Genomic DNA, 9,997 nt, shown 5'->3' with positions numbered 1-9,997 from the left:
AGAGAGAGAGAGAGAGAGAGAGAGAGAGAGAGAGAGAGAGAGAGAGATGGGAGGGCCAGAGAGAGAGAGAGGAAAAGAGAGAATCCCAAGCAGGCTCCCCACTGTTGGTGCAGAGCCTGATGTGGGGCCAGAACCCACAAACTGCAAGATCATGACCTGAGCTGAAACCAAGAGTCAAGCACTTAGCTGAGTCACCCAGGCACCCCAGCATGCCAGTGTTTAAATTCTGACTCCACCATGCATCTGAGTAGTCCCATTCAGTACTCTTGATTTTCATCAAAAAGTCTGCTACACACAGGAGCAGTGAGTGGCATCTTTACAAGTTAAGAAAACAGTATTTGTACCTAAAAGGATTGCTTAGAGAAGACGTAAGGGGTGTAAGAAGGGAGGAAGTAAGTCAAAAAATTGACCAATTTATCAGAAACATCTGGATTCCCAAAGGAAGGGGAGCTCCTGGTTCTCCTACCACAGATGGCATGGGAGGCCAAGCTGACTCATCTGATATTAAAGCAAAAGTTGCACAAAGCTAATAGGGTGGGAACACGACATGTGGACCCGTATATGATTACATGAGAACGTTTATAGACCTGAATCAGAATTTAAGGTTGAAAAATAAGCACAGCAGAATGACTTCCCTCTTTTTGTTCATCCTTTTCCTTGCTTCTCCCCAACCCACCTAATACTGGCTTCTCTCACCCCCAAGGTTTTTGAGCTTTTGGTCCTGGAAATGAAAGGAAGAAGAACGGTCTGAAATGGGAGCTGATAAGGTGGATTAAACACACGGTCCCACATTGTTCTTTCACTTGCCCCTGCATCATCTGGCCGTCTTCCCCACACAACTATAGACCTCAAAAACCCACTGGATTATTCAAGGTCTTCTAGCTTAAGTTTTAAAAGAGTTAGAGAATTTTGTGTATCAAGCATCAAAACGAGTCTTGCCAGTGGGGGTGAAAAATGCAAGACAAATTTAAGGATCAATGCCCTGAGATGGAACAGAAACAATTCAAGGATGGCAAGCCATGGTGTTACTAAGGGTCCGAGAGCATAAATGCAATCCTCACCCCATCCTCAACACTGGATGGTTATGAAACAGAAGAATGTGTGATATTGCTAATTTCCTTCATATGAGCCCATGCCTTCCCTCTGTTTCTTCAGTTTTGAGAAGTGATCAATACATTAATGAATGTTTCAAAAGAAATATACACATCAACTGAAAGATGTTTCTATAAGGACATCCCTAAAGCACAAACAGAGTTAATCGCTTAACTGAATATTGTGACTAGGAGGGTGGAGTGATATATCTTAGGTTACTTCTGTTGGGAGAACCTGCTACTTAATCTCTCTGGTGCCCAGTTAGACCTCTGCCCACCACCACCAATAACATAAAACCTCAGGTACATAGTGTACACACAGGAAGATGGTTTATCATACACACAGGAGACCATAGATCCCAAGGAGCCTCCACAGTTTCCTCATTTTGAGATTTTGGGCCAATGAGTTAACATATCTGAAACCTCCTTTTCCCATCAGTATATAATCATTACCAAGAATGTTTTGTGAGAGTTTAAAATACATTATTTTCAAAGTGCTTTTCAGCAAACCAGTGAAGTCCACGGCTTAGAATGCCTATTAGTTGTAGTCTAGAGAGCCTTCTGGGCTAGCTTCCTCATATTCTTTGCCTCTCCTCCCCTAGCACACCACGCTTCTGCCATTTGTAATTATCCGCAAAGCCAAACAGCCTCATAGGCTAAATACATTTTTAATGCTCAGAGTCAGGAGTCTTGCTAGTGACTGCATCGAGAGAGATTTTTGGCCCTGCTTGATTGTAGCAATTACATGCAGAAGAATGGAAAGGCTGGAAGCCAGTATATCAGCCAAGCAAATGCCACAGATGCCTGTCTCATTTAAAACCAGTTAAAAGCTAAATTTTCAGATGAAATTGACACACACCCCCCCCAATACCACCACCACCTACACTACCACCAAAGCATTAGCTATGGGCTTTCCAAAGCCAAAATAAACGATTTACATTTTACTCCCCTTCCTTTTTCTGTCTTGGGATATTTTTCTATAGAAACTAAGTACATCTAATCCCCCCCCCCGCCGCCAAACCAATAGATAGCTTCACTGAGTGCTTGCTGTGTGGCTGGAGCTATGCTAAGAGTTTTGCATCTTGGCTGTGATACCTCCCAATTGTTGTTTTCAGTTCTTAGGCACAGGGAAGTTAAGAAATTCTCTCAATGTTCCAGGAGCAATGAGTGCAAATGCTACCCCAGTCTGCCTTTCCGATTCCAGAATTCATGCAACTTATCATTTTACATTGCTTTATACAGTCTCCACTACTGACATTTATACATATTGTGAATATATTATTTATGCATGTGAACGTATCATATATATATATAATTTATATTATATATATAATATTATATTATATAATATATATAAAATTATATATATAATAATATATATATTATATATATATAATTTCATTTGATCCTTAAAACCATACCATAGGTTGGAATTATTTTTATCATTCCCAGTTTAATTTACAGATGAACAGACTGAGGCATGAATGGGATGTTAACTTGCCAGAGATTACACTGTCATTAAATTGGAGAGACAGGACACACATCCACATCCTCTTATCTGACCCACACCCTACCCCAGGGCCGCACTCAGGATCGCAATGGACTAGAACCTGGTCACAGGCCACTTTTTAACCCCACGCATGCCACTAGGCTACATTGTCAGCACACCAGAATACTGGCTATTCAGAATGGACGCATACTGAGTACTCTCCCCAAGCATCAGCCCCCACACCTGGGATTTTTCTCCCTTTTCCCTCTTCTCTGTGCTCACCTGGAGAAACCGCTTCATCTGCCGAGGCCTCTGATGTCACTTTCACCTGAAGACACCTCTTTCCACCTCTCTCCTCTAGATAACATTTCATTATTTCCATAGCACTGTGACTGGTCTTCTATTGTGCTAGTCCTCACATTGGGGCGCTGCTCCTTCTTTACTACTCTTTTTCTTCTAGAAGATTAGCTCTTCAAAGTAGGGATGGTGCTGTGGGAGGTCATTGAGAGGATGTGACCTCCAGTTGCCCTTGAGCTGGGGTTGGGCAGTCAGAGGCTCCTCCCCATTCCCAGCCTTTGGGAGGTACCTTCTGCCCACCATCCCCACACCTGAAGTTGTTTTCAGGGACCCAGCCTTGAGACACTAATGCCTTATTGAGATCTGGTGGTATCATGCCCAAACCTCGTTAAGGCCTCCGTATAAACTTTAGATTCTGGCTGGCGGGTGCAGAGATTTGTTTATCTTGCGGCCGCCCGGAACAAGCCTCTAGGGTAAGTTCCCTTGCTTGTTAATACTTACTGCACAACCTATACGGGGGTGTGGGGGCTGCCTCTTTCTGTGTTTGCTCCTTGTACTCTGTACAAGGGGGGCCAGTTTCAGATTTCACCTGGGAAGCTCCCCAGATTTCAAACCAGCAGATGGCATTTTGTTCCTCGGTGTTCTGTAATGTCTGACAAAGGGACGGCGTATAGTAGATATGCATTTAATTATAATATATTGAATCGAATTCGGTACTAGAGTGTTAGCTGTTCCCTTTGATTCTGCACCCAACAGCGATTAGACCAAAATCGGGGAGTCCTTCCCTTAATTTTACTCTAATTAGAAAATTTTAGAGGCTCCTGGCTGGCTTGGTTGGTGGAGTGTGCGACTCTTGAAATTGGGGCGGTGAGTTTGAGCCCCATGTTAGTGTGGAGATTACTTAAACATCTTAAAAAGCAAAGAAAAGATAATTTTAGTAAATAAACCACACGTTTAGTTCGTCTTCAGAATTGTTCCGTCCATGATTTTTGTTTCTGTGAGGTAATTTTAGCTTAATTAAAATTAGCTGTTCGGTGTGTCGGGTTACTATGTAAGAATGTAGGAAGCTTGAGTTTGTCTTTTGACTCCAGTCCACCTCTCTGACATTCTGTCTCCTTAACGGTTGACTCCCCTATCTTTTATAAGTTAGGTTTGGCTCTTCGTGAGATTTGTTAGTTTTTCTTGAAAGTACCATGTGTAAAAATGAAGACCCCAATTTTAGGGGCTCCTGGGTGGCTCAGCGGGTTGAGCATCTGACCTCAGCTCAGGCCATGATCTCCTGATTCATAAGTTCAAGTCCTATACTGGGCTGTGTGCTGACAGCTCAGAGCTTAGAGCCTGTTTCAGATTCTGTGTCTCCTTCTCTCTCTGCCCCTCGCCTGTTGGTGCTCTCTCTCTCTCTCAAAAATAATTTTTTTTTTAAAGACACCAATGTTAGAACCATCTCCTATATATTCCTATGCCTTCTTGTATGATGCTAATGAGTTTTTTCATGGGTTCCACATTTTCACTCTTAATATTGGTTCATTATAAGAAGCAAAGAGAACAAACAGGATTCTTATGTGAAAAATCTGACTTAATATACTAGTCCTGAAACCATCTTTCAAACTGAGGTCAGAAGCAGCCTCAATCCCCTTAAAGAACAGAGTGGGGAGGTAGAAATCGGCATCCTGGCCTGGGAGCGAGCCCCCAGCCCAGAAGGAGCAGCAGTGCCCATCCTATGGGATTTTTCCAGAAGACCATTGCTTGCCCACTTTGGTTTTCTAAACTCTTTGCTCCCTACAATATTTTCTGTCTCACTGTTGCCTTGGCTTCCACCTTTCGGTCTGTCCTCCATTGATGTTCACCCATCTGATTATTGCTCTTGGTAGGCCTGTGATTGTACTTCAATAGTCTTCCCAAATCTTCCCCTGTTTCTGTTACTTTGAATTTTGCCACTTCTTCTATTCTGCCTCCAGTACAACACTTCCCCAGACCCTCTCAATTCACCAGTGACTAGAGATTGACTTACTAGATCCCCAAACTGCCCAGATCTAGATTTTCTTGCCTGATGCATGGGTCTTTAGCCTTGACTTGGTTTCTCATCCTCAGAGTCTAACAACACAGGAGAAATGACTATGTGCTTCCTGCCCCCCCCCCTTAGATGGCATAATAGAAATGTTATTGAAATGAATTATAACTTGCTTCTGGTCCAGTTTCTGTTCTTAGTGAGCTGTGGAATCTGAATGGAACAATTAATGAGGCTTGAGCATCAGAATAACTTAGAGAACCTTTTTGATATGCAAATTCTCATGCTCAACCCTGACCTATTAAGTTGGAATCTCTGGAAGTAGAATCTCAGCAATGTTTATTTTTCAGACACTAGATGATACTAATGTCTACCCTTGGGTTAGAACAACAACTCAGTTTTGATATTTGAAATTTCCCTTCCAAGAATAGAATGTTTCCCCATCGTAAGTGTTCCTTCTTCTAAGAATTCCGGAGAATCCTGTGATTCCTGCATGGCTCAGTTGGTTAAGCTCTGATTCTTGACTTCAGATCATGGTCTCAAGGTTCCTGGGATCCAGCCCCACAGGGGGCTCCACCCTGACAGCATGGAGCCTGCTTGGGATTCTCTCTGTTTCTCCCCACCCACTCGTGTTCTCTGTCTCAAATATATGTATATTTTTTAATTCTGGAGAGTCATTCAGAAATATTAAAAACTTTGTCTAAAATGGATGGATTGCCTTTTCTCCATAATGTTTTTAGCCCTGTTTTAGCATTATTTCAGGACATAATCATGACTCGGGCTGCACTTTGATCTTATCAATAAGAGACAAAATTTGAGTTATCTGGAAGAATAACCACAAATGATACTTTTCAAATTCTAAATAATTGTTGCACAAATTTCTCAATATTGTCAGGACTCGTTAATGTATCATTAGCAGCGATTAATGGCATAGTTTGATTTCTGAGTAACTGACTTTCCCTTAAAAGACCATTGGGGTTGTACCTAACAATATCATGCCTTCTACATGGAGAAACTGTTTTCTCGTGGCAATATAACCCACACTGTAAGACATGAAAATTTTAAATAGAAAACAGAGTCACTTGCTGGAGGTTGAAGAAACATTAAGGGGGAAGGAGAAGAATTTACAGTATAGCAGGGAAGTTGCACAATGTCCTTGGCTTCTGCTTAATGGGATAGGTTTTGTCACTTAATAGTCAAGTTGAAAATCTTTTCTTTGTACAAAAAGATTGGAAGCGTATAGAATTTCTTCAACAACCACATCAGAAGGCAGAACAGAGGAAGTTGTCACTTGGGGGTAACTAGTAACAGTCATTTTGTGATGAAAGCACTATCAGAAATAAAGCTTTTAACATAAAATAAGAAATCAGAAGATTGATAACTAGAGCTATGAATTTATAATCAATACAGAATATCCTGAAATCCTGAATTTTTTGCAGTTGCAGGTATAGAGACTGAGAATTCTCTGCATTTATTTTTTATTTTTTTTAATGTTTATTTTTGAGAGAGAGAGAGAGAGAGAGAGAGAGAGAGAGAGAGAGAGGCTTGTGGGTGGAGATGGAAGAGAGAGAAGGAGATACAGAATTAAAGGCAGGCTCCAGGCTCTGAGCTGTCAGCACAGAGCCCGTTGTGGAGCTCGAAGCCATGAACCATGAGATCATGACCTGAGCCAAAGTTGGATGCCCAACTGACTGAGCCACCCAGGTGCCCCATCTCTGCGTTTATTTTAAAAGCCGTGGTCCTGTAAGTAGCCCACTTTGGCAAAGATCAAGAACAGCACAGATAATTAACAAATGGCATGGAACCAGAATTAAGGTCTAGAATACAGAGAAGCAAAAAGTTCATCACTGATGCCCCTGACTGTAGATTTACCAGGTTCTTAGTAGGCAAGTTTCAAAATCTATATTGCACACTCCACGTAGTTGTTTTCACTTTATTAAATTAATCATTTAAGTTCATTTAAGTTAATCATTTAGTAAACTGCATAATATTCCTTTTTAATCATTTTGTTTCTAATGCATTTGGTTATCTATATGTATTGTGAATAAAAGAAACACTGAAAAGATAATTTTATAGGACTGGGTGGACCTAACTAGCAACTAAGCAGAACCTGAAACAAAAATGTTACAGACTTAACAGAAGGGTGGTGGGGGACTGTCAAGTTGTGTTTCTTTTCTTTCTGGGAGAATAAATCCTGTCAGGACATGCAGCCCTAAGTGAGGAATAAAGTCAGGTCTCTTTCTGTGCATGTACTCTGTCTTCTTTCCTCTCCTTTTCCTCTCTGCTCCCTCGAATCCCCCCACCTCCTTTCTTTCTCCCTTATTTTCTTTCTTCTCTTCTTCCCCTTTGTCACTTTCCACATCCTTCCATTCCTACCATAAATCTAGCCTGAGTAGCAAACACATGCATATTTTCTTTCCTTTCTTTATTTTCCTCTATGCCTAATGAAAAATGTCCAAGAAGGTTCCCTGTGAGCAAGTTGCTGCTGCCGATGAGTCCAGTCCCACAACCCCGCAGTGATGTGCTGTCGTGCATAGCGGGTGCTGAGCTGGACACACACGGAGGCACTAAGATAACAGGCTACTCCGATCATGCTGTCGGTGAAATGAAGTGAGGCAGCTGCAAGTAAGAAGGATGAAAACACACTTTAAAGATGTACTGGAGCATGGAGCATGGAGATGAGCAGTCTGGCTTGGCAGGAGCTCCCAGGTAATAGCTGAGGCAGTCACAGGGAATGACCTGCTACTCAGAAACAGAGTACTAGATTTCAGGTGGATGGGAGTCTCTGGTAGTGGATCCTGAAACTCTGCAAGATGCGGTGTTTCATTTTGTTTTAGGAGTTGAGAGTGCAGGGGTCGGGGGGAATGGCAGAGAGAGAGGGAGAATCCTAAGCAGGTTCCATGCTCAGCACAGAGCCTGATGTGGGGCTGGATCTCCTGACCCTGGGATCCTGACCTGAGCTGAAATCCGGTGTCAGAAGCTGAATTGACTGAGCCACCCAGGTGCCCTGGACTGTCTTTCTAATGTGGAATTCTTTCCTAATTATCAGTCTCTCTAGCCATATTGGCATCGACGTAAGCAGTGTTGGTCTTGAAAAAGCAGGGTAATTAGAAAGCTAGCTTAATGTATTACCGAATTAATTTAATAAAAAATATGAGCTACAGTGCTTTGGAAACACCGAGAAACAGCTGACTAATGCTATGAAGATGAGCTTTCCTTTTACATTTGTCATGTAAAGATGTGCCTGACCCTAAAATGAGATGGGCAGATGGACAGTTGGGCATGGTGGAACATATGTAGAAAATTGGGAATTATGGCCAAGTACTCTGAAAACACAGACAGAATGATGGATTTTCCATTACAATGTTGATACTTGGAGGACAGCTTTGTGTGGGGTTAAGAAAGTACATGGAACTAAGGGACAGTCAGTGAACCTGTGCCCTAAGAACAGAGTATACAACTTGGGGACATGACAGTGTGCAGTGTGTTGACTTAGTTTCTAAAGCCAATTTAGGGGAGTTTGAGTAAGTATCTTCTAGCATCTGTTTCTGAAGAGGAACATAGTAATGTTGCTCCCACAAGAAAGCTCAATAGAGACGGTGTTGTGTTCTCTTAGGTGTTCAAGTACATAACAGAAACCCAGAATTCTTTAATGTTCATTTATTTTTTGAGTGAGAGATACAGTGTGAGCAGGGGAGGGGCAGAGAGAGAGGCACAGAATCTGAAACAGGCTTCAGGCTCTGAGCTATCAGCACAGAACCCAACACAGGGCTCGAACTCACAAACTGTAAGATCATTACCTGAGCTGAAGTCAGATGCTTAACTGACTGAGCCACCCAGGCACCCCAAAACCCAGAATTCTTGAAAGAAGGAAGGAAGGAAGGAAGGAAGGAAGAAAGAAAGAAACTTCAGCATAGAGACACCTGGGTGGCTCAGTCAGTTGAGCAACTAACTCTTGATTTCAGCTCAGGTCATGATCTCACGGTTCATGGGATTGAACCCCACATCAGGCTCCATGTCTCTGTCTCTGTCTGTCTCTGCCTGTATCCCCCAAGGGGGAAGAAACCAACTTTAATACATATCTTTAAAATATAAGAACATTTCCCATATAGCCTCAGCAGCACAGTCGTAGTAAACACAATTTACTAATCCTTTAATATCATCTCTATCCTGCCCATATTAAAATTCCTTCAGTTGTTTCAAAAACCTCCTTTTAGTCAGATGTCCAAATCAGAATCCATCCAGAACCAAGAATCACATACGGTTGTACATCCAGTCATTCTCTTATTCTAGAAGAGGTTTTTTATTTTTTTTAATGGCAGAGACATTAAAAAACCATAAAGAAAACTCTATTATCCTGAAGAATCTGTTTCCTCATAGTGACTTTTTTTTTCACTTTTCTGCTTTCTGAATTTTTAATGTTTTGGAAATTAGCTCTAAAGTCTTACATTAAAAGTAGCATTTATAACTAGCCTATATTAGATGGGATCTTGTATGTCACCTGTTGCATCCTATTAGAAGACACAAAGTAACCAATGTCCCATCATTAGCAAGGCTAACCTTCTCCACTGGATTCCAGCTTATGGCCTGAGTATCCCTATAATCAGTTTGGTGTTTTTTGTTTTCTTTTTCTTTTGCCCATGTACTCAGTGGTCCAACTCCCCATCAAAAATTCACCTAGTGGGTTTAACTCTAAATGATAACCCTTTACCAAATCAAAAATGTTACTAATTGTTGGAAAATGATTTTGTATTTTTAAACAGGTTTTCTTTTTCTTTTTTTCTTTTTTTTTCTTTTTTTTTTTTTGGTGTATGAATCTACTTTCTATCATCAAAATATTTCTGTACACATGATATGCAAATCCCTGAGGATGCAAATAGGTGTCTAGAATAGAATAAAATCTCTTCATTGTAGAAATTGATTAGTCAGTGAGACTAGAGTGCAAACACAAAATAATTACTAATGGTCTCCGCGGCCAGGGGGGTCAATTAGGGTCCCTGCTTCGAAACCCCCTTTTGGGACTGGAGAGCAAACTGCACTTCAGAGGATTTGATGACCTAAATAGAGGTGTGTTTTTGGCAGGAGGGATTTCGTGAACTAAATTGAGAAACC

Source organism: Herpailurus yagouaroundi, unplaced genomic scaffold (assembly GCF_014898765.1).
Source record: "Herpailurus yagouaroundi ecotype Mexico unplaced genomic scaffold, PumYag 28, whole genome shotgun sequence".
NCBI classification, from domain to species: Eukaryota; Metazoa; Chordata; class Mammalia; order Carnivora; family Felidae; genus Herpailurus; species Herpailurus yagouaroundi.
This window is presented reverse-complemented; position numbering follows the sequence as displayed.